Source organism: Oryctolagus cuniculus, chromosome 5 (assembly GCF_964237555.1).
Source record: "Oryctolagus cuniculus chromosome 5, mOryCun1.1, whole genome shotgun sequence".
Classification (NCBI taxonomy): domain Eukaryota; kingdom Metazoa; phylum Chordata; class Mammalia; order Lagomorpha; family Leporidae; genus Oryctolagus; species Oryctolagus cuniculus.
Window position 1 is genome coordinate 165,040,970 of NC_091436.1, and position 26,334 is coordinate 165,067,303.

Sequence of the window (26,334 nt, forward strand, 5' to 3'; positions counted from 1 at the left end):
CTCCCAGGAACAAACACCATAAAATAAAAAACTGGTGTTTTAATAAAATAATGAGTAGACAACCATTTCTAATAATGGTGAGATCGATAATTAGCACCAAAGCAACTGACAAATGCAACAAAAATACAAAGAATTACTGAACAAAACTCTACAAGAAAGCAAAAAGCCAGAAAAAGCCCAGCACGAAGCCACTGGGGATATCTGCCTATCTGGCACAGCAACTGAAAAACTGTACACTGGCTATGACAACCCAGAGCAGGAAGTGAGGCAAGAGTGAAAGCTCCGCATCTAAGGAAACTGTCCTCTGTAGACTTGCAATCAGCCACCTTAGCACTTTGGCGGTGGAGACGCCCATGCTGTGAACACAGGCTAAGGCAATCCCAAGGTGAGTTCCTCTAAATCCAGAGTGGGCAAACCTTTTTTCTGCCAAGGGCCATTTGGATATTTATAGCCATTTGTGGGTTACACAAAATTTTCAACTTAAAAATTTGTCTGCTATCCATTTGGTGAAGTTTGAGCCCCACCTCCGGTTGCCATGACAAGGCCACCCCAAATATTCTCACTGGCCTTCCGCAGCCTGCAAGCCGGATGGTCACTATCCCTGTTCTAAAGGTTCAGCAAAATCAAACAGAAGTCTTTTCTGAAAAATCATCTATGATCCCAGGTCTCAACTTACTCTCATGAGAGCCAAAGATAACAACAGTTGCCAAGGCCTGTGTCTTCCAATTTTTCCTCTAAAAATCAGAATAAGAATGAATAAAATTATTAAACACCATCTCCCATTATACCCTAAACACAGAGAATGTCCAAACATCTAAACATGGGTAAGGGAAAAGGCAGGCAGGCAAGCTGAATCCCAGGGAAAGAGCCATTTTACACTCCAACCGCATTATAAGCCTTCAAGGTAGTCATGGGAAGCTAACAAAGAGTGAGGGAAACACAGAAGAGTGGAAACGGTGAGACACCAGGGTTGATCTAAAATCATCACCAGAAAGCGTAAGTCACCTGAGGTGACAATCCTTAACAAGGGTCCTATCAGACTGACAAAAACTACACGACAAAGGAGGGGAGTTGAGCTGTTTTCAAAACGCAGGGTTCCACAAAAGGGGTATCAGGATAAAGAAAGTAAAAGACGACCTTTGCAACTGAGTGGGAAGAAGAAAAGAAACAAGAGAGAAATTTCAGGGTTGCACAAAATAAAACATAAAAAAATTAGATGATTTATAAAACCAACCCCATAATCCAGCAAAAGTAATAAATAATTCATTTTTTTTTACAATCAATGATTGGCTACACTAAAAGAAAGGGGCACCAAAGAATTAGGAAATCTTGCACAACCAAAAATTTTTAAAAGAGAAAACAGAAAAGTCAATAAAATGACAGTTACTACCCAGACATCAGAAAGCCAGTTCAAAACAGCTCAGCTGATGAAATAAAGATCTCCTTTCCACCAAAAAAGAAAACCCGGAAGTAGAAGGGAATTATAAATAAATATCTAAAACCAAAATTTAAACATGTACAAATAAGCGTGTAAGGATACAAACAATTGCTTTAGTCAGGAATTCAAATCTAAGAACAGGGGCCAGCGCTGTGACGCAGTGGGTTAAAGCCCTGGCTTGAAGCGCCAGCATCCCATATGGGTGCCGGTTCTAGTCCCGGCTGCTCCACTTCCGATCCAGCTCTCTGCTATGGCCTGGCAAAGCAATGAGAGACAGCCCAAGTGCCTAAGCCCCTGCACCCACGTGGGAGACCTGGAAGAAGCTCCTGGCTCTTGACTTTTGGCAGGCACCGCTCCAGCTGTTGCGGCCATCTGGGGAGTGAACCAGCGGATGGAAGACCTACCTCTCTCTGTCTGTATCTCTCACTGTAACTCTGTCTTTCAAATAAATAAAATAAATCTTTAAAAAAACAGAAAAATTTAAAAAAATTAAAAAAAAAACCAAAATCTAAGAACAAAAGTAGATGAAAATCAGAAAGAAATGAAAATAGAATGGACTGAACCCAGGAAAAAATACAGAAGAAATAAAAATCACCTGAAAACTTGTCTAAATTACAACACTGGTAAAAAGAAACCAACAAAGGCTTTATGAAGAGCAATGAGGAAAACTGAACCAAAGCAAAGCCGTCAAGAGAAGGACCATGAAATAAAGAGTCGGAGATGGAGTGGCAGAAAGGGAAGACAGGCAAAGGAGGAGTAACATTTACATAACTGGAGTCCCTGAAAGACAAAAACAAAACAAGGAAGCAGAATGCATGACCACCAGATGGACAGATCAAATACAAGATGGACCCTATCAGACTTCTAAGAAGATGGGGAAAGGTTTTCAAGGTTTCTAGGCAAAAAGATCAAATAGCTTACAAGAGCAAAGCAATCACACTGGCATTAGATTCTTCAGAAACATCTAAAACAAAGCAACAATGAAGCCACATTCTCCAATAGCTCAATTTCAAAAAGTGCCGACCAAGGACCAAGAATTTTATATCTAACAATGGTGTCCTTTAAGTTCAAAGTCTAAAGAAAAGGCTTCCAACACCCAAGACCATAGGGAATGTCACATTAATGAGTTCTTCCTGGGCAATTTATCAAAGCATAAGCTTTATTCCAGCAATAAAAATGGGACATTTCAGTCCAAAACTGTATAAGTGGGGAATTAAGTTAGAAGACTAACATGCAATAGTTCCAGGTTCAAACAAAATAGAAATAATGCAACTAAAAAATTAAGAATAGAAAATCTGAAGTAGACTACAGAGGCAAATCATAAAGTAGAATGCACTTTCATTATTGGTTACTGATCAATAAATAATACTTTTAAGACAAAATAGATAGTAAAGCATTCAATAAAAATGAGTGGAATAATGACATTTAAAATGTGTAAATACAAAACAACTAACACAAAAACATAACCTTTCCAAATAGCAACAAAACTTAAAAGTCAAAAGCAAAAAAATTACCTTAAAAGACATACATCTTGCACACATAACTACAAAATATTAAGACACACTTACTACTACTATGTACTACTATCAATCACTGTAAATGGATTTAATTCACCTCTCAAAAGAGGGGGAAAAAAAAAAACATTAAATCCAGCCAAAGAACACAAAGAACAGCCAAATTGTAAACTGTATACAAGAGATACACCTCAAATAATGTTAAAAACAAAGGGATGGACAGAACATAGTAGGGAAATAGAAACAATGAAATGACAAACATATCAAATCTGAAATTAGACAAGTAGGGAACTGGCTTAGTGGGTAAAGCAGACTACCAGCATCCCATATGGGCACTAGTCCATGTCCCAGCTGATCCATTTCCAACCCAGCTCAGTTCCAATGGCCCAGGAAAGGCAGCAGAGAATGGCCCAGGTATGTGGGTACCTGCACCCAAGTGGGACACCCAGATGAAGCTCTTGGCTCATGACTATGGACAGGCTCAGCCATGACCATCGTGGTCATTAGGGAATAAAGCCACAGATGTAAGATCGGTCTCTCTCTCTTTCACTGTAACTCTTTCAAATAAATAAATAAATCTTTTAAAAATTAGACAAGTAGAAGTAAGAAAAATCACTAATTATCATAAATATTTCATGTAAACAGTAGTTTCATATCAAAATATATAGGGGTTGGTTGTGGTACACAGGCTAAGCTACCACTTGTAACTCCAGTATCCCCTATCAGAGTGCTAGCTTTGAGTCCCGGCTACAATGCTTCCCATTTAGTTTCCTGCTAATGCACCTGGGAAGACAGTGGATGATGACCTAATTGCTTGGATCCCCTGACCCACTGTGGTCAACCTGAGTAGAATTACTGGCTCCTGGATCCAGCCTGGCCCAGACCTGGTCCTTGTAGCCATTTGGGGGGTGAACCAGCAGATGAAGGCGCCCTCTTGCTCACTCCCCCCCCCCCACAACATCTCCTTCCATCTCTGATTATCTGCATTTGAAATAAATCTTTAAAAAAGATATGATAGTTATGAATATCTAAACACAAAATAGCAATCACCTTAATGTAGAAAAACCACAGGAGATACCGAAGACACTCATAGAAACAGACTAATAATAAGCTGTAAAACACCATTCTTAATGTAAGAACTGTGCAAAATTAAAACAGAAGTTCTAAAACTAATTAAAAAAGGAAATCTTACACATACATGTTGAACTTGCTTCCCTCATAATAAAAAATAGTTTCTTCTCAAAAGAGAATATTAACAAAATTGATCATATATCCGATCACAATAAAAATGTTAAGTATATGCCATAAAGTGGAAACAGCAAACAACACTCTAAAATACAATAAAGTTAAAAATCATTAATAATAACAATAAAAAAGAAAACACCAGGTCCTTCTATGCAGAAGTTGGGGGGGGGGGTGGCAAAAAGAAGGGGAAACAGCATTTGACCTAACAGTTAAGACACCCACCTCCCATCTTTGAGTGTCTAGGTTCAGTACCCACCTCTGGTTCCTGACTGCAGCTTCTGGCCACTGCAGAGTTTGTAGGGAAAGAAATGAAGGCTCAAAAGATTGGGTCCCTGCCACTTGTAGGGGAGATCTAGGGTGAGTTCCAGGCTTTTGGCTTTAGATTTGGCTCAGGCCCAGATACTGTGGCCATCAGAGAAGTGAACCAAAGGATGGGAACAATTCTCTCTTCTCTCCTCTCTTGCTCTGCCTCTCAAATAATACAAATAATAATAATAATGGAAAAAATATTTCAGACAGGAACCAGAGTCTATCCTTAATGTGAAAGTGTGGGGAGCAACCCGGACTGGACTGAGTTACTGGAATTAAGACTTATTCTATGCATCTGCTCTCCCACAATATGGCGCTGGGAGAGGAGAAAACAGCTTCTACGCAGCTGCCTCCAGTTCAACCAATAAACTGTAGGACTTGCTTCTGATTGGAGGAGAGCAGCGTACTCGGCGTGTGGGCAGCCGAGTTAGGATTGGCGGAGGAGGACTATAAAGGAGGAGAGAGACGGCATGCACCAGGAACATCTAAGGGGAACATCTAGCTGAAGGAACACCTGTGCAGCCCCCGAGAAGAGCCGGCCGGCGGTGTGCCGCTCCCCTGTGGAAGTGGGGAATGCGGCCGGGGGGAACTGCCCTTCCACGGAGGTGGAAGGGATAGTAGCCAACCCGGGAAGAACCAGCAGCAAACCCGGGGAGGGCCGAGCAGACGAAAGAACAGCGCAGGGTCCTGTGTCGTTCCTCCACGAAGAGGGGGAGCGACAGAAAGGAACTTATAAAAGTTGACAAAGGGCTCAGAATGCAATAGCAAAATGGGAAAAATACATGAACAGTCAAATCATACACCAAAAAAAAAAAAAAAGGCCATGAAAATGACACCTGAACATATGAAAATCTATTCAAACTTACTGAACACTAATTAAAACAACAGCCTTATTTGAAACCTATCACATTGGTTAAAACTGGAAACCTTTTTGGTGAGGCTTGGGAAAACACACGGCCTCACACACTGTTGATATGGGTACCGGGAGATTGCTTTCGGAGGTGAACCTGGCAACAGCCAAACAAAGGCACACTGGTGTTCCTCTCCCGCCCAGACCCCCTATTTCCAGCTACTTCCCACCAACAATGACATATATGCAGCACACAGCTTTCGAGTTTTTTTGGTCACTAGAAAATACCACTACACAGACGTGGAATGAAGTGTGGTCTGCCTCCACACTGCTGTGCTCTGCAGACATAATAAAGAATGAGAACCTCCTCCAAGCTGATTTGGGATGATTTCCAAGATGGACTGTTGAGTGAAAAAAGCTAAGCGCAAAATAACACACAATACATGCTATCCTTCCCTCAGAGACATAAAAAATAAAATACACACAAATCTTTACATTTGTGAAATCAAACTAAAAACAAAAAACAAAACAAAACAAAACAACAAAGGGTAAATCGGAAACTAAAGAAATAAATGACCTGCAGCTGGGTGGTGGAAGCAGGATAGAAAAATTGAGGAACAGGACTGGAGTATAAAAAATGATGGAGGAGGGAAAGCCGAGATGATTCTCTAAGTAAACCTTTCTGTTATCTACGGAAAACATTAAAAAATAAAATCCCAGAAGTGGAAAGAACTGAAAATGGAATACAGGCAAGAATGATGGATAGAACTTAATTCTAAATAAATGACAAACACACAGAAAATACTGAAGAAGAATTATACCAAGAAGCTGTAAAAAACAGTATTTTAACCAGATATTCTAAAGTTTAAAGAAAATGATGAGAGCCAATGTCATACACAAGTTGGAAATGGTTTCTTCCCCCCAACAGACATAAGTAGTAAAAATTCTGAAAGACTCCATGTTGATTTTAGGATGCTCCTGTCAGGAAAGTGAGAACTTGAGTAAGGAGAACCAAGTTTCTGTTACAGTCACAGGTCAAAAGAGAGAGCTAAAATGAGACTTTTGGTGTTCGCTTGGAATGGGAGATAAACACTTGAATTTGTATTTTTAAACATAGGCACAGATAGATCAACATAAACCTGCAGTAGATGCACATGCATTTCCTAGTTCTGCCCATTGACAGGGCCCAGAAGGAATGACATCATTGTAGCTACAGCTACACTGTGGTCCTAGTATCCAAACTAGCTGAATTCATCAAAGGAATAGAATACCTTAGAGAAAGAACCGATTCCACAGAGCAAGGGGAAAGCAAAACGTGAATGTGCACCGAATGCTCCGTGGGGACTACCCATGTGAACAACACGGCAGAGGACACAGGAGGCTGCTGAACGGGACCTCACGGCCAGTTCTGGGTCCGTTTGAGTACAATTCGTCACCTGCTGGATCATAACCCACAAATTGAACAAATAGCCACAAAGTCATACTGATAAAGTAACTGAGAAAACACATGGAGAGAAAGATACAGGTCTTCCTCTTAACAGTCAAAGTCTAATTAGTGTGCTCGGAAACAATAAGGGACAAAGAAAATACCGATGTTACTCACACCACAGTCATTTCAGTCAGTAATTATCAATGGATTTGAAAATTAAGGGAGGGGCCGGCACTGTGGCATAGCAGGTAAAGCCGCTTCCTGCAGTGCTGGCATCCCATATGGGCACCAGTTCAAGTCCCGCTGCTCCTCTTCAGATCCAGCTCTCTGCTGTGCCCTGGGAAAGCAGTGGAAGATGGCTCAAGCCCTTGGGCCCCTGCACCCGCGTGGGAGACCCAGAAGAAGCTCCTGCCTTCGGGTTGGCACAGCTCCGACCATTGCAGCAAATTGGGGAGTGAACCAGTGGATGGAAGACCTCTCTCTCTCTCTCTGTCTCTCTCTGTCTCTGTCTCTGCCTCTCCTTTCTCTGTGTAAATCTGACTTTCAAATAAATAAATAAATCTTAAAAAAAAAAAAAAAAGAAAATTAAGGGAGCAAAATCAGATGAGAAACAGGGCATTGGCAAAGTCTCAAAGTATCGTCCAACTGAAAACTTATCAATAACAAAGGGAAAATAACACTGGAGAAACCTAAAAGATGCCATCTTTATCAAGTAATAAAAGTTAACATAGCTGGGGCAGCACTGTGGCACAGTGGGCAAAGCCACCACCTGCAGTGCCAGCATCCCATAAGGGCATTGGTTCGAATATTGTCTGCTCCACTTCCAATCCAGCTTTATCCAAGGACGGCAAAGGTTTCTACAATGAGAATTACAAAACATTAAAGAAAGAAGACACACACAAAAAAAGGAAAAATCTTCCATATTCATGGATTGGAAGAATTAATATCATCAGAATGTCCATACTACCAAAAACAATTTAGAGGCTCAACGCAATACCAATCAAAATACTGACAGTCTTCTCAGATATAGAAAAAATGATGCTGAAATTCATATGGAAACACAGGAAACCCCAAATAGTTAAAGCAATCTTGCACAACAAAAACAAAGCTGGAGGCATCACAATACCAGATTTCAAGACATACTATGGAACAGGTATAACACAGCCTGGTACTGTTACAAAAATAGATGGATAGACCAATGGCACACAAAAAAATGCCATAAATCAACCCATACATCTACAACCAACTTATCTTTGACAAATGAGCTAAAATCAAACCCTGGAGCAAAGACAATCGCTTCAACAAATGATGCTGGGAAAACTGGATCTCCATATGCAAAAGTATGAAGCAAGACTCCTATCTTACAACTATACAAAAATCCACTCAAAATGGATTAAAGACCTAAATCTATGACCTAATACCATGAAATCATTAGAGAACACTGCAGAAACCCTGCAAGACATTGACATGGGCAAAGAATTTTTGGAAAAGACACGAGAAGAGCAATCAAAGCCAAAATTCACAGATGAGAAGCTTCTGCACTGCAAAAAGAAAACACTAAGCAAAGTGAAGAGGCAACGAACAGAATGGGAGAAATTATTTGCAAAATATGCAACTGTTAAAGGGTTAATAACCAGAATATATAAAGAGATCAAGAAATTCCACAACAACAAAACAAACTATCCAGTTAAGAAATGGGCAAAGGACTTAAACAAGCATTTTTCAAACAAGGAAATCTAAATGGCCAATAGACACATGAAAAAACGCTCAGGATCACTAGCTGTTAGGGAAATGCAAATCAAAACCACAATGAGGTTTCACCTCACCCCGGTTAGAATGGCTCTCATACAGAAATCAACAAACAACAAAGGCTGGCGAGGATATGGAGGAAAAGGTCCCCTAGTCCACTGTTGCTTGGAATGTAAACAGATACAGCCACTGTAGAAGACAGTATGGAGATACCTCAGAAATCTGAATATAGACCTACCATATAACCCAGTCATCCCACTCTTGGGAATTTACCCACGGGAAATGAAATCAGCATATGAAAGAGTTATCTGTACCCCCATGTTAAGTACAGCTCAATTCACAACTGCTACTATATAGAATCAACCAAAATGTCTATCAACTAAAGACTGGATAAAAAAAATTATGAGATAATGTACACCATGGAATACTACACAGTGGTTAAAAAAATGAAATCCTGTCATTTAAAACAAAATGGAATAAACTAGAAAACATCATACTTAGTGAATTAAATCAGTCCCAAAAGGACAAATAATGTATGTTCTCCCAGATCTGTGAAAACTAATAAAGCACCTAAAAGGTAATCTATAAAAGTGAAATTGACATTTGAGATGCATTGACTTAGAACAGCCCTTGGTTTTGATTGCTCTGGAACAATTTTTTTTTTCATACTATTTGTTGAACTCTTTACTTAGTATAGAGTTAATCATACGTTAATCATATGTGTATAAAGTTAGTTTAAAATATATCTTAGTAAAAAATAAGAATGGTAATAGGAGAAGGACGAAGCGTGGGAGTGTAGGTGGGAGGGCTGGTATGGTGGGAGGAATCACTATGTTCCTAAAGTTGTATTCATGAAATGCAAGAAGTTTGTAATCCTTAAATAAAAGGTTTCTGAGGGGGAAAAAACCTCAAAATTTAAAAGAAAAGTACAATGTTGAAAAGCTGTATTTTATCTCTGATAGGATTACACATGTTTTTTCTTGCTATTTTTATATACTGTGCACATTCCTCAAATAAGATAGATTATATTTCAACATATAGAGATAACAATAAATGAAATGAAAGCTGGAAAGTAGAATGGAAAAGGTTTCTAAAAAGTCAATATTTCAAATATAGAGGCCAATTCCTAAGTTGTTACACACACACACACACACAGAAAAACACACAGTGTAGATATTCCTACAGATAAAGTGGTTTTCCTATGAAAGAACTATTCCCAGGACATGTTAATTAGTGGGAAATACGGGAGCTGAAATAGGAAGATGAAATGAAAGGCACATTTCTTCAGTGATGGTGCAGAGTGAAGAATAATGAGATGTTCTTGGTCAAAATGTGAAACCATATATAAAGCATCACCCCAAGTCACCATCAATAACTGGCCAAGGCTATAAAGAGATATCTTTTGAATTCCGGGAAATGCCAAAATCCATTACATTACCAGGCTTTATGATAAAAAGTAGCACTCACTCACAACGACGCATTTTTAAGAAAACAAATAGCACAATGCTAAAGATCATTCAAACATAAAAAGGGGCTGGAGTGGAATTTGCAGAATAAGCCTGTTTCAAGCAACAAAAGATTTTTATAAAAAGGAGGCCCACAGGGTGACATCCCCACCCTGTCTATTCCAGAAGACCACCCTTTCTGAGATGTTGGAATACGGTTACCGGCTCTGCACAAACGCTCAAATGAGGGTCATAGAAAAGCTCGTGACAACAAGAGAAAGAATCCTTTCATACTGCTGTTATGTGTAAGGACACTGAAGGTTAAAAACAAACAAAAAACCTGTCCTTTAACAATGTGGATATTTCAAAATGACTCGTGGTAGTGAAAACGAACACCCCCTGTTCCATGTCACTTACACACGGCACACAGAAAACAGCAGGTGCCGCATAAGATGCCATCCAGTCAGACATTTCCTAATTACATACTCAGATTCTAAACTCCTGTAAATTTAGCATCTATCTCTGACTTTTGGTCTGTTTGCCTACCTGCCTCTCTTTCGTTGGCTTTATAGAGCTCTACATTCTGTAGTTTAAACAGCCCACTCTTTAGCACAAATGTCACTAAATTGTTACCAAGAAAAAAACCAGAATCTCAAGTTTCCAATTAGGCCAAGGAGAAGTACTTCATCAATTAGGATGTCAGAGCCTGGAGCTTTGATGCAATGTGGTCATTTTTCTGTTCTGCATGAGCCAAAACTGCAGGTGACCACTTTGGGCAACAAAAATGAAATCCAGCCCAAAACACTCTCAGCCTCAATGTACAACACAATGCTGGAGGGATTCTCCTTCCTCTGCCCATTCTAGATGCACACTGAACAAACAGTGTGGAGGACACGACAAAGGAGCATCAGGGAGGTTCTCAGTCCTCACAGCATGACAGATCTCGTACCCATGGTCACAGAGGGATACAGTGCAGCCGTCTCACTCTGACATGCTTGCCTGAGAATATTAATTAGACCGTACTTTGCTAAGGTGCATTCTCATGGAAAAAGCACTTTATCTGCTACACCATTGTACCCCACCTCACCCCAGACCCTCCCACTGCTCCCACTGCCAGCATACCACTACTGCTTCATGCAAATGGAATCGCGACCTCAGAGTACGCAATCCCATGACTAGCATATAACAGTCCTGTCCCTGAGCCCGTGGTTATCCTGTGATAAACCAGAGAGTCCAACTGTGCACCACAGGATTCAGGTGCAGACTTCGGGGAAGCTGGTTTCACTACACAGGTAAGGCCACAAAGGCAGACACAACATGCTGAAAATATCAGGGAGAAATGGCGACAACTGAAATTAATCTAAAACCAACCACCATTTTCCAAAACATGGCACACACTCCACTGAGGAAATTTAGGAAGGTACAAAGCGAAATACCTGATCGTAATAAGTGTGGATTAGTTTCACTATGTACTAGAAAAATATCTCTCATATCAAACTGGTGACGTCACAGATACGATAGGTTAGTAAAAAAAAAAAAAAAAAAAAAAAGTCAGCCGCTTTAAGCCTATTCTTAAAAAAAAAAAAATAAGAAGATCTAACACTACATTCAGCATACAGGTATGGCCAAAACATACACGGAAGACGAAAGTTTGGAAAACTCGGAAACAAGGAAAGTGGTAATTTGTGAGGCCATCTGCACAACACAGAAGAGTAGACTACCTAAACAGTCAGCTGTTATTGCTAATGGAAATGTAATCTTGGAGCTGGGAGATCAACCGAGACAATGTCAAATAAGGAAATAAAACCCAGAGAAGGGAAGGTTCAGAGAAAACATGATCATTTAGCCCATGAGATAAAAGTCAGGACCAAAACACTAATCTCACCCCTAATTCCTGGGACTTTTAAGTGGCTGCCTCTCACATAGTTTTATGTTTGAGAGATAGCACAGTGTGGAAGAAATTAAATTAGATATCCATTAACTCTGCACAATAGGCTGTGTCATTTGTTTTTCCACCAGAACTTCTTATTTCTCTGACATTTTCTTAAGTGTCCTCGTACAAACCTGAATGACCCAGAACATAAATTCTACCACAACTACAACTGCTTACAGAAGCCTGGGAAAGTCGCTCAGAAATGAGCAAAGAACAAGTATGAAAAATTAATTCCAATTGGGCTTAAGAGTAAAAATAGACTGCAAAACCAATTAAATTTAAAATTTAGAAAGTCAAAAGGGTTTTTCAAAAAGGTCCAGATTTTAAATACACATTTAAAAAGCAAATTAAAAAAGCAAATGATTAGAAGAATAATATCCATCTCTGTAAAATCCTATGAGTGGCCAAGTCAAAATAGGGGCTGGATGACAGAATTTCAAGGAGTTACACAGGACTTCTCCATGATTCCTATAGTAGTCATCTTTCTATTCAGCCATCTGAAACTGTCCATGATCATGGATTTCATCTCTATATAGTCTGCCTTACATATTAATACTGCATATTTCCCTGTCTTGACTCTGTGACAGATGAAATGGCCCCATAGTAAATGTTACTGCAGCCTGTGCTACTACTGGTTAATGGTTAGATAACTTATTATATGTGCTACCTATTGGATGCTTATCATACTTAGTATGATTTAATTTAATCCTCACAATTCTTACTTCTCAAATAAGAAACTTGATACAAAGAGCAGCAAAGGAACATGCTGGTTTCAGATCAAAATCTCCAACTCATAGTCATATCTTCCAGGTACCACAGGCACTTTTATGATGGCATATATATTATCACTTTCTTTGGTTTCAGTATGAAAAGGATCAACAAAGTCAGATGAATGAGATCAAGAACTAGACCTAAAACATGAACACAGTGCCACTTCAGTGGCTCCACCAACTTACACTGCTTTAGGCACCTTGCATAAAATAGTGAGAGTCCTAATTAAACCAACTGTGTTGAACAAGGAACAATAACCTCCTCAAAAAATGATAAAGTTTGCCTTTCAGATGCATTAAGCACACAAGGGATCTTCACAAAATTCATAGAAAATGACTACTATGCAAAAAGTATACATGTATTTCAAAAAATGTTTGTACTAAGATAAGCTTGTACTAACCTGATATAACTTCGGCAGAGGATCTACTTGCAGGCACTAAGAAAGCTAAGACATCAGTTTGAAAAGAATCCCTATCAGAATAACATGAGTTCTGCTATGACTGAAGCAAGAACAAGTCTCAGATTCATGGTGAAACTTGGGTAGAAGAACAGTGAAACCATTGAGGCTTTAAAGAAGTTTATGGAAATAATGCCCCTAAAGAAACCAGCAGTTTACAAACAGATAGTTCGTCTTAAGAGGGGAAAACACAACATGGAAGGTGATGTGTGCAGTGGCAGACCACCTACATCAATTCATGAGGAAACAAACTTGTCCATGATGTAATTGAAGACAGCCACAAACCTACAGCAGAAACAACAGCCGGTACCAGGAACACCTAAACGGGCTCCGCTTATACAATTCTCAACGAATAAAGTGGAAGAAACGTTCTGCTGCCTAGATGTTCAAACTGTAGCACTCAGATCAGCAGCAGTCAAGGGCAAAGTTTTCAAAGGAAATTTGAAACAGGCAGGATCATGATCCTGAAGCATCTATTTAAAGAATTCTAACAAATTCTAACAAAGGAGACAAAACAGAGCTTCACCAGTACAATCCTGAAGACAAAGCACAATCAAAGCAATGGCTACCGAGAGGTGAAAGTGGTTCAGTCCAAGCAAAAGCAGACTGGTCAAGAGCAAAGGTCATGGCGACAGCAGGGCATTTTGCTTGTTGATTTTCTAGACTACCAAAAAGGATAACGCCTGTTTATTTGGAGCGTGTTTTGAGAGAGCTAGCCAAAGAAAAACACACAGGAAACATCCACCAGAGTCCTTCAGCACAACAGCGCGCCTGTTCACCAAACAAGGGCAATTCTGTGAGCTCTGATCAACAGACAGCACAGAACAGTTCTGACTTTGTAATCACAGTGAACACATCTTCCTTTCCTTTTCATATTCTGGTTAACAAGAAGCTAACTGTTGTGCTTAGGACTAGAGTGCCTGTTCAATGCACCAGATAAACAATGGTTGTTTTAAAATTCCAGAAATTTGCTTTGAGAAAGTTGGCTAAAGTTACAAAGTGATCTGGTCCACCAGATTCAGCCTGGCCAGAGGATTACACCTCTGATTACAGGATAAAAGTAAACGCTGCAACTCCAACCAGCCCTTTTTCATGTGGATGCACACCAACATGCAGCTGGGTTATCTAGTTCTCTCTTTGTTCCTGACTCCACCTTTAGCCTCTCTTTTCTCCTTTTAAACTGGCAAAAGGAAAAAGCACCTTTAAGACTTAATATGTCTGCTTTTCCCCCAAGATCACTGCCCTCTTGAATAAACATGTCTCCTTGCATCACTTCTTTCCTCTGACTGTCTGGCAGGGAATAGTCTGGGCCTAATTTTTTATTATTTGAGAGGCATAGTTATGGAAACAGAGAGACAGAGACAGAGACAGAGGGAGAGACAGAGACATAGACAGAGAGAGAGAGAGAGAGAGAGAGATCTTCCATCTGCTGGTTCACTCCCCAAACAGCCGCAATGGCTGGAGCTGGGCTGAACCAAAGTCAGGAGCTTCTTCCAGGTCTCCCACGTGGGTGCAGGGGCCCAAGCACTTGGGCCATCTTCCACTGCTTTCCCAGGCTATTAGCAGGGAGCTGGATTGGAAGTGGAGCAGCTGGGACTTGAACCTGCAACCATATGGGATGCCAGTGCCGCAGGCAGAGGTTTAGCCTACTATACCATTGTGCTTGTCCTTGGGCCTAATTTTAATGGCATCAGTTTGAGTTCTTCTGACTTATTTTGGTTTCATAAGTTTTTTGTTTTTTTTTTTTTTTTTTTTTTTTTTTGACAGGCAGAGTGGACAGTGAGAGAGAGACAGAGAGAAAGGTCTTCCCTTTCCGTTGGTTCACCCCTCAATGGCTGCTGCAGCTGGCGCACTGCACTGATCCAAAGCCAGGAGCCAGGTGCTTCTCCTGGTCTCCCATATGGGTACAGAGCCCAAGCACTTGGGCCATCCTCCACTGCACTCCCAGGCCACAGCAGAGAGCTGCACTGGTAGAGGAGCAACTGGGACTAGAACCTGGTGCCCTGACCAGGACTAGAACCCAGGGTGCTGGCGCCACAGGCGAAGGATTAGCCTATTGAGCCACGGCGCCAGCCCTGGCTTCATAATTTTTAAAAAACCTTTAAAGGGCACCCATTTTTCTTCAGCTAATAACATGAAGAAGATGGCACCAACATTGGCTAAATTCCCAAGACCCTCAGTTCTTCAGAGATAGACTAAAGGGCTGATGTCAACACTTACACAACTGTCTTGAACTTGACGGTGCTTACGTTAAGAAATAAAGTTCGTTTTTTGTCTTGATCTTTTAAATCTTGTTTTCCCATAAATCTTCTCAAGACCCCTTGAGACAGCATATGGCGAAGCCCCAACCCCCAGCTGTCAGGAAGCACACAGCAAAATTAAGGTCTTGCAAACACCTCAGGAAACCAGAAGGCTTATCAGGGACGGCCACAACCTGGCTGGATCCAATATGGCATTCAGACGAGCTGGATCAGACTTCCAGCCTCATTATAGCCTTGCTGGAATTCACTAGCATAGTAAAAATGACTTCCCCTCACGACATGCCAGTCTACACTCGCCATCACAACCCACGGAAATGACCACCCAAGAAGAGAAGAGGGATAGAGTCCTGGTTTCTGGGGATCACTGCCCCTTCCCCAGAAACACAATAGTAGCGCATTTCTCAAACTCCACAGAAGGGGAACTGAAACAACCGTCGGTGCTGCTCTGGCTGCTGTAATGAAATGCTCTTGCTTTCCATTTTCTGGCTTATGACTGATTTCTGTTTTCTGCTGAAGCCAAGAATGTGCCTGAGGTAGAGGCGGTCCCCACAAGGTCCCTGGATGTCCGGTATCACTTGGCTGTCTGGTACCACCCTCAGATGTGCAAATGCATGGAACAGTTTCTGGATTATTCAAGGGAGATTGCCTTAAAACTCAATGTGAGCTGGTCAAGCCACTATGGAAGTCAGTCTGGAGATTCCTCAGAAACCTGAATATAACCCTACCATTCAATCCAGCCATCCCACTCCTTGGAATTTACCCAAAGGAAATTAAATTGGCAAACAAACAAGCTGTCTGCACATTAATGTTTACTGCAGCTCAATTCACAATAGCTAAGACCTGGAATCCACCTAAATGCCCATCAACAGTAGACTGGATAAAGAAATTATGGGACATGTACTCTACAGAATACTATATAGCAGTCAAAAACAACGAAACCCGGTCATTTGCAACAAGATGGAGGAATCTGGAAAACATCATGCTGAGTGAATTAAGCCAGTCCCAAAGGGACAAATATCATATGTTCTCCCTGATCGGTGACAACTAACTGAGCACCAAAGGGGAAACCTGTTGAAGTGAAATGGACACTATGAGACACAGTGACTTGATCAGCTCTTGTCCTGACTGTTGATGTACAATGTAATACTTTATCCATTTTAGTATTTTTTCTTTATTTTGTTCTAGTACTATTGGTTGAACTCTGTAATTAACACACAATTATTTTTAGGTGTTTAAATTTTAACTGAAAAGTGATTCCTGTTAAATATAACAGTGGGAATAAGAGAGGGAGGAGATGTATAATTTGGGACATGCTCAATCAGACTTGCCCCAAATGGTGGAGTTAGAACTGTGCCAGGGGATCCCAATACAATCCCATCAAGGTGGCATGTACCAATGCCATCTCACTAGTTCAAGTGATCAACTTCAGTTCACAATTGATCACACTGATAGGTCTAAGAGTCAAAGGGATCACACAAACAAGACTAATGTCTGCTAATACTAACTGACAGAATCAAAAAGGGAGAGAACGATCCATCATGGGAAGCAGGATACACAGCAGACTCATAGAATGGCAGATGTCCTAAACAGCACTCTGGCCTCAGAATCAGCCGTTAAGGCATTAGGATATGGCTGAAGAGCCCATGAGAGTATTTTAGGCATGGAAAGCCAAGACACCCTGGGGGAAAAAAAAAAAAAAAAAAAGAAGACCTAAATGAAAGATCTCTGCAAGTGAGATCCCAGTGGAAAGAACGGGGCTCCATCAAAGAAGGAGGTACCTTTCTCTGAAGGGAGGAGAGAACTTCCACTTTGACTACGACCCTGTCTGAATAAGATCGAAGTCAGCGAACTCAAAAGGCTTCCATAGCCTTGGCAACTCATGACAAGAGCCTAGGGTGATTACTGACGCCATAAACAAGAGTGTCAATTTGTTAAGTCAACAACAGGAGTCACTGTGCACTTACTTCTCATGTGGGATCTGTCCTTAGTGTGTTGTCCAATGTGAAGTAATGCTATAACTAGTACCAAACAGTATTTTACACTTTGTGTTTTTGTGTGGGTGCAAACTGATGAAATCTTTACATAATATATACTAAATCTATCTTCTGTATATAAAGATAATTGAAAATGAATCTTGATGTGAATGGAATGGGAGAGGGAGCGGGAGATGGGAGGGGTGTGAGTGGGAGGGAAATTATGGGGGGGGGCCATTGTAATCCATTAACTGTACTTTGGAACTTTTATATTTACTAAATAAAAAAAAATCAATGTGAGCTAGAATAATGTGCTGTGTTATTCACGTGCAGTTGGATGCCATGGCAATGTCCAAGGCAATATGGAACAAAGGATTACCCCAGCCCAGCCCCGGTCCTCTTACACTAAAGGACTAGAGAAGAATTAGAGGAAAATAGCAGAAGAAAGGCAGGAAAGAAATGTTTGAAAGATGAGCAGATACGCAATCACACAGATGAGAACTGGGGAGACATATTGCTCAAACCTCAGAGTTCTCCAGAAGAAAGGCTTGGGGGTGGCCCATGCTCCCCAGAAAGGCAGCATTGGTGCGATCATTAGGAATAACATAAGCAAGTCAGGTAAGCACAAGAACAAGGAACTGTGGTACCAGCAGAGTAAGGACAACGTTTCAGGGACTGAAATTAGACACAGACACAGCATTTGCAAACTACAAGGCATTCTACATTACAACATATCTGATGAAATCACTTCAGTCACATTCAAAATTTTTAAGCAGTTGGTAAGTTAATACAAAGTTCCTAAGACAATCTTGACCTGAAGTAATACAGCCAAAAGACTAACGTCTCAGGGGACAGACCATACACCCCCCACCCTTTCTCGCTGTGCACAGCGTTAAATTCAAGTACAAGGCCATAGCAGTGAAAAGTTAGTGGAAAAATACTGCTGGGTGATGCCGTCAAACAAAACAGTTTAAGCAAGCAGACTGAGTGCATTGAAGAAATGAGGTCACAGCTATGAATTTAGGCTGCAAAAACCAACATGCTAACTTGGGGGGTAGGAAAGGAGGAGGTAGAAAGAGGACAGGAGTAAGGGCAGCTTTAGAAACTCATCAGCAGTACCCACGTGACTGATGTGTGCTCTGTTTAAGCCATAAGACATTTCTGCAAGCCATTTTGTTTAAACATTCATCTGATTCTACCAGAAAGAACCTGCTAAAAGATTAGATTAGCAGCTTAATTAGTAGGAAGAAGTCAGTCTGAGTAGCAAGTCAAGAGAATGTTTTGGCCATTAGCAGCACAGAGAAGCTTTTCACACAGGACAACAATAAATTGATGGGAATGGAAGCAAAAACCAGAAGGTGTCCAAGGATTACAAGATAGCTGCTAAACAGCTCTGCATGACAAAGAAGATTTAAAAAAAAAAAAAAAACCCACTTTAAATTTCCTGGGGCTGGGAAGTAGGTGGCAGTGTTCCATGGAAGGATGGCTCACAACTTCCCACTGACACTAAAACGGGGACTTGGGGAGAACAGAGCCATTAAGGATCTTCCAGTGACTGCACTGCAGCCTTTGTGGTGCACACGGCACCCTCTGTCCCGCTTACTAAACTGTCAACCCACTCTGCACCGCTTGGGTGTCCTTTTGTGGAAACCGGGTGCTTATAGTAACCAAAAGAGGTTCCACATTCTGTGCTCTGCCGAGAGCGGAGTGAAAGCACAGTTCACAAGTGAACAGGGACACGATGTTAGCTAGAAAAGAGGAGGCTTTTATTCCAAATGGTGCAGCAGGCCAGCATAAAGTCAGCGCCACCTAGAGGCAGAGAGCAGAGGCACGGCTTCATCCCAGGCCAGGGTGCAGCAGCATCTAGCCACCAAACACCATCCTGGGCATTACGTAAGCCCCATGAGCCCATCCTTACAAATATCTGCGACTAGCAAACACTTTTTACTAGAAAATAATATATTTTAAATTAAAGACACATAGAACAGACACCAGGGCCATGTTTACTTGAGAAAATGCTGGCTGATACTATTTTTCTCCGCAGCCCTTTTTCCCTCCCCAGTTGTATGGTTTCTAAAAGAGACAAGTAAGATTTCAGATGAGACACAGAAAGGGAGAAGGCACTCTGCATCAGTGGTGCAACCCAAGTTCCTGAAATTATCAGTGTAGAGCAGGTCACGCTGGTAAAGATCACTGAAAATATCATGGAATGTTCAATACAAAAAATAAGTAAAAACTGGCTCATTCTTTGTGACAAATGGCAGCACCTACTAATGGACTGTAAATTAGTACGTAATGTACATACTAATGCAAGATGTTAGTAACAGGGGAAACGGGGTGTGGGATGTTCGGGAAAGCTAGTAGCCTTGCAGATCTTCTGTGAGTTCAGTATTATTCTCCAATAAAAAGGCTTTTTACAAAATTGAATACGGGAGCTACACACTCCCCTGCTAGAGGCCGGCGTGCAGACCAAGACCAGAGCCCCACCAGCAGCATCTCGAGCTCTTCATGAGAGCCGACAGGCACCCACGACTGCCAGCCAACTCCAGGGCCGGAGGGAGGGACTCGGGGCCCCGCACGGCCCTCCGACGAGGACCCCTCATCACAGTGGCTCAAACAAAGCCCACGCTTCATGCTATTCATCCAGATTGCTTGATTAATTTAGCACTGCCTCCATGATTACATGCTGTGTCAGGAGCCTCGTTTCAGGGAAGGAAGGATTAGCTGTTCTCTCCAATTAATTCCAGACACAACACTCATCCTGTCACTCCTGAAAGCCTCCAGCCCACCCACAGCCTGCTTGGACTTGTGGAAGACACTGGCAGTGCCTGCTCCCTCACGCAGAACAGGGAGCGGAGAAGCCATCGGGTAAGACGCCCCCCACCCCAGCCGCGAGCCCTCCACTCCTGTTCAAGGATGCATTCCTTGGCCACAGGCACCTTTGCTTCGCTCCTCCACGCCCACTTTGGCTAAAAAGTGGTGGAAGAGCTTTGGGCTTCACTAACCCTCCCCGTGTGTCGTGCATCTACCACCACGATGTCACTCTGTCGCCTCAAGGTTCTAACAGAAACCATCCCATCTCTTCTGGTGCCTTCTCTTCAATGAACATATTCAATTCTTCCCTCTAAAGAGCGAGTCCACCAAACGAGCCAAACTCCCTCTCGCCCCAGATCACGCAACGGCGATCTCCTCTCACATCCACAGTTAAGTCGGTTACTCCTTCTCAGCCCTTCGCAGCTTAACGTTCCTTCCACTGTCACCACGGTCTGTACTCCCCGGGCCTCATTTTTGGCCCTCTCCATCCCCCTGCCCCATACTGTCCCCTAGGTGAAGGCAGCTAAGCAGAACGCCGACTCTCAACAGAAATCCCATCTCCCACGCAGATGGCCACGCTGGGGCTCTGCCCACAAGGTCTGCCTAACAGGCAATCGCCACGCGCAAAACCCCTCGCCAGCCACAACTCAGACTCAACTTTCTCAGCTTCCGCCCTCCCCAAACTTTTCCTCCTGTGATCCCTAACTGAGAATGGCAACAAGAAAGCAATCCAGGCATTCGTTTGAACAGGTTTCTCCTGTGTTTCACCTCCCCACACACAGCAACCAAGTCCAGTAGGCACCACCTCTCTCGCAGCCTCTCCTCCCCATCCGCCATCCCCCTGGCCTGGCTTCACTCTCTCCCTGGGGTGGTTATAATCGTCTCCTAACCACTCTTTCCAGCTCCAATCTTGACTGACAAGAATTAATTTTAGCAGAATTAATTTTCTAAAATACCCCTCTGCCTTACTCTTAAGCTTAAAAATTATTAAAGACTCCTTTTTCTTTTCCAACTGAAGTTCAGAGACTAAAGAAGCTATACAGAGGGACCCTTTGTGAAGCAGTTCATGCCTCTTTAAGTTCAAATCCTACCACCCCCCACATCATGTATGCCAGGGACCCATCACACACTCTCCTGTCTTCGTGCCTTCAAAGACACCTGCTGCACCTGCTCCCTGGAACATGGCACCCCTCCTTCTCTGCAGTTCTGCTCAAGATTCACTGTGACATCTTCTATCACTACCCCCAGGGATGGGGATTTCCTTCTTCCATGCCCCGGCCTTGTCTTTCATTGTGCTACATTCTGCAGGCCTGTCTCTCTCACTGGGCTATAAACAAAAGGACCAGCACTTTGGACCTAATTCTATACCAACCTTGTTTAGGATGAGGTTCCCAAGACAAATGGCATCCAGACATAAAAGCAAGGAATGTTCAACCTGGCACAACCAGAGCCTGTTGCTAGGCAAATGACCTTGAGGCCCAAGCCAGGCCAGGCATCTGGAGAATGACAGCTACAGCTTGTAACTCGCACGCATACAGCCTCGTGTATTTAGCAGGCCCACAGCTTATGAATTCCTGGCTCACAAACAGAAAAAGAGTCCCTTCTAAACAGACTCATATCACACATCTTAGCACAGGAACTCCCAAACCTTCACTCCCCCTGAACACAGCAAGCAAATTTAATTATATTATTCAAATCCAACTAAAGCATTTCAGCAAATATTAAGCATTCAAATCACTTTGGGGGAAGGATTGGGATGTCTTAGTGAGATGAATGGACAGACTTATTAAAGGGATGGGAGACTCATCCAGGTGGATTCCAGCTGCTAATTTTCACGGTGTTTAATTTCTTTAAACAGAGCCCGAGATGGGATCTACTGCTCATCGTCTGCGAAGACTTGGTTTGCAAGGGCCCAGTTAAGCGCAACTTGGTCCTAGGGTCTTGGTGGGAAGTCCGCTCCTGTTTGAGCTAATTGATACCGAACCAGCTTTGTCTTTCCCTGGATTTTCTGTAATGCGCCATGTGCCAATTAATCGAGTTACAGAGATTACCACGGGGCGGCGGGGATGCACAAAAGCTCCGGGCTGCAGAAGCGGACTTGATCTCCTTCCTGCTGCTGGTCCCATTTCCTCTCCTGGCCGTGGGACGCGGTGCCAGCGGACTAACGGGAAGAGACGTGAAACAGTCGATGGGCTGCAGCAAGATGCCACAAAACTGCACTGGAGGCGGAGGAGCAACTCCTACCAGGCAGCTGAACAAAATGCTGGCTGTCAGGGCACTTCGGTGGATGAGCAGCACAAATCTGAAATGCACGCGGTCCTCTAGTTTTGGTCCAAGCTTTCTGGAGGAACCTCCGTGTTGGACTTTCATTTTCAAACTCAAACAGGTCCTCACCGTTCCCAAGGCCTGTCCAGATCACCCTCCGCACCGAAGCCTCCACGACGGAAAACTCCAGTTGCCTCCATCACAGGGGCTAGTCGGTTCCTTGCCTAGTCACTGACACACCTCCTCAAGAGGCCAGGGCCAAGGAAAACCCTCAGGGAGGCAGCGCCACCGGGCACGACTCCACGCAGCGGTTGCCTAGGCCTTCGCCGAGGCTGCCCCCGCCCCCCACCCCAGCACTGCCAGTGCAGCATCTTCAGGCGATCGCCCGGACCTCGGTGCTCCCCAGCTACACGGTCACACACTTGGGGATCTTTCAGGTATGTGCCCGGTTGTCTTTGCCTGCTTTTGTTAAACCTGACATAGCACGACAGGTATAATTTTCTGATCTTAGGGCTTCTCCTAGTGGTACCAACAGGAGAAGAAAGTAGATCAATGTTTTGCCAAGTGCTGATTTATACTGAGAAGACAGACTGCAACCCATCGAGGCAAGGATATTACATGAAGATGGACAAAAACTACACAAGAAAGGAAATGTTTGGACATGGTGAGGCAAAAGCAACTAAGGGCAACAAAAAATACCCCATCCACGTCGTAGTGTGAATTGGGCCTCATTACCACCGCCATTTAAAAGGGGAGAAAATGTCATTTATCCTGCTGTCAATTTCAAAATGATGATCTCTCATCATCCTCTTCCCAGGCCACAAGAACGCATAAAACACACAGAAAGAGATTCCATTTTCTTCTTCAAGGGGCTAAGCAGCTCATTTATGGTGCCGCTGGGTGAAATATAACAGGCCAGGGCCCCATCTCAATTCCATCACCTACTCTAAAGGAAGATAACAGAAGACATATCACTCATCAGTCAACATGGGAAGGTACTGGAAAAATGGCAGAGGCGTAAAAGAAAAAATCAAAGTAGATAAGAACTAAAAAGGAAGACTCATAAGGTAGCTGAGCGACGTGGAGAATATTCAGGGAGATTTACACTTAACACAAAGAGGGAGAGGCATCTATTTTCCAGCTCCAGAGAAGGGGAAGGCAGGGGCCGCTCCCACCTGCTCAGCACCTTCCCTTACAAAGCAGCACACTCGGCTCATGCAGCGCCACTCGGAACTTGTCTTCATCCAAGTGGTCAGTAACTCCCCTAGGACCAGAGACCGAATTCCAGAGGCAGGACCTGACTACCCCCTCATCAGCTCAAACTCTGGGCATGCTGGCCCAGAATAACACAGCTACCAGAAGCAAAACTTGCAAACCAAATGGTTCAAGTCTTACACGCAGTCCTAGAGGTGAAACCATGTATAATTCCATATCTTTTACAAATTATATGCAAGTGAAGGCTCTTGACTAGCAACTAAGGAGGGTACTAGGGGTTACCAACATGTGGCAACCACCAAACATGAAGGAGTTACTAGAACTGCCTGGAATGATGGTGCTCCTACCATGTCTAGATACCCAAGAACAGCCTGACATTCAATTTTATGTGCCCACTTGACTGGACCGTTGGGTACCCTGGGATCTGGTTCAACACTCTCCTAGGTGTGTCTCTAGATAAAACTAGCATTTGAATGGGTAAACTGAGAAAAGGAGATTCCCCTCTCTAATGCTAAGGGCCTCATCCAATCTGCCAAACACATGAATAGAATAAAAGGCATAAGAAGATTCTCCGTCTTCAAACTGAGACATCAGACTCATCTTGCCTTCAGACTCAGGGCAGGACGAGAGCTGATACCATGGGCTCTCGCTCCACAGCTGGACCACACTGAGGGCTGCCTGGAACTCAGGTTTTCAGACATGGACGTGGACCACACCCTCAGCTTCCCTGGGTTTTGGGCCTTCAGGCTTGGACTACATCATCAGCCTCCATAACTCTAGGAGCCATTTCCTTCCAATGGTTCAGTTGTTCTGGAGAACCCTGGTTACTGTAAATAGACAACACCAATTTGAAAAGAGCCCCTAAGCCCTGAGAGTTGGACTCATCCTAATTCTCAAACAGGAAACTATCAGTAGATCTTCAACAGCACCCCAGTCATACATTTCAAAAGCTGGCAGAGCCTTTTAACAATAGGTCACTGTTAGCCTAGTTGGCTCCTCATGAAGGGAGTTATTGATTGCTTGGTAAACCCTATAGCATTTATTGATATCTGATAGAATCAACATCTAACAACTAAATTTTACAATTATATTCAAGACACCATAGTCCAATAAGAAGCATTTATACCACTACTGTCAAAGCAGCTGGATTCATATCCTACGCAGTCCCACTACAAAATTCCCCAGGAAACGACACATCATTGCTATCATTGAGGTGGTTTTTTTCGTTAGTTGATTTGAAAGGGGAAAGCACTGGGGCAACTGAAAGTGTTCCTGTTGGCTTCCCCCAACACATTCCACTCCACTTCCTGTTCCTAGACAGTCTGACACCCAATTCCTGACGTGGCTCCTGACGTTCAGATCTCCCACCCGCTGACCTCTGGTCCACTCTCAGCTCAGGCGGTCCTCTCTGCCTTCCAGCAGCCAGCATAACCCTAATTTCTGTTGCTACATACACCACGAAATCTATCGACGAAAATTATCCCAGCAAAACCACGTGACCCAAAAGAAATATTATTGCAAAGCAGCAGACACGGAAGAATTTCTGAAAAAGGAACAGCAGGTGCAGTCCACTGTGGATTCAGGATGGCAGACTGAAACTATCTCCATCCAGCTGACCTCAAATTCCATAATCCAATCCGGGAGCCTATAAAGCCCCTTAAAATACAGACAACATTCTGTATCTATGTGGGTGGAGGAGGGGGAGGGCAGGATTGTGTTCAAATCTAGACCCAAGTGTCTAGACAAATAACTCAATGAGATGGGAATGTCCCCGGTCACTAGAAAGTTCCAAGGTTGACTGGTAACAAAAACTCCTCACCAATTGCTTGTTTGTGCCTTCCATTCTGAAAATGTGAAATTAAGCCACTCCATTCAAACTGCAACATTCAGTAATGTGCATGAGGCAAAGAAATGCCGTCCCTAGCAAGGTGTGAAGTCTACTGTGAAATAGCATAATATCGCTGTGAAAATAGTTTTGGTACATTCACACATCACTTGGGCTACTGCAAAAAGAATTGTTACTGTAATTATGCGGATCCAGTGAAACCTAATGAGGCCTCTCAGCCTTCAATAGTAAAAGGCAGTAAAGTTTCCAGAGATCTAGGGAGATGTAAAGGGCACTCTTCCGTCGTCCTGTGGATGCCACCATGAGCTCCGAAGCACAACCTTTTGCCTTGCGCAACATATGGTATCCTTTATGCATTCTGTATACTAAGATCCAAACACCAGAGCACTTCTTCATCACCTAATTATATTCAGAAATACTGAATTTAAATTAAGAACAAATATTTTTGTCTTCCTAAATGTGACTTCCCATAGCAACTCATTTATTGGATAAATAACAGCCTATTTCCCTAAAGGCTTCAAGACTCTGGAAAGCAAGCAAGCCAACTGTGCCAGTAACCAACTCGCTGCACTGCCACCCTCAGTGCCTGCTCATCAATCCCTCAGTGCCTGCTCTGTGCAAACTGAGGTGGGCCCTCTGGCTAGTTTCCCTATGCCAGCTGGAAATGCCAGACTGTCAGCAGAGGTCACCATAGAGACACTGCCAAGGAAGGAATCCTTGCTAGGTGCCCCATGCTCCTTGTACCCAGCCCTGCAGTGCTGGCGGCTGCTCAACTCCCCGCATGGCCAGCTGCTTCCCCCAGTAGCCCCCTGTTCATTTC

The 26,334-nt window shown here is 42.9% G+C and overlaps 1 protein-coding gene across 17 annotated transcripts in view; it reads right to left on the minus strand.

Moving 5' to 3' along the window:
- Positions 1 to 26,334, minus strand: part of FARS2 (phenylalanyl-tRNA synthetase 2, mitochondrial) — a 496,231-nt gene that overhangs the window by 360,808 nt on the left and 109,089 nt on the right. The gene's annotated exons all lie outside the window — the stretch shown is intronic.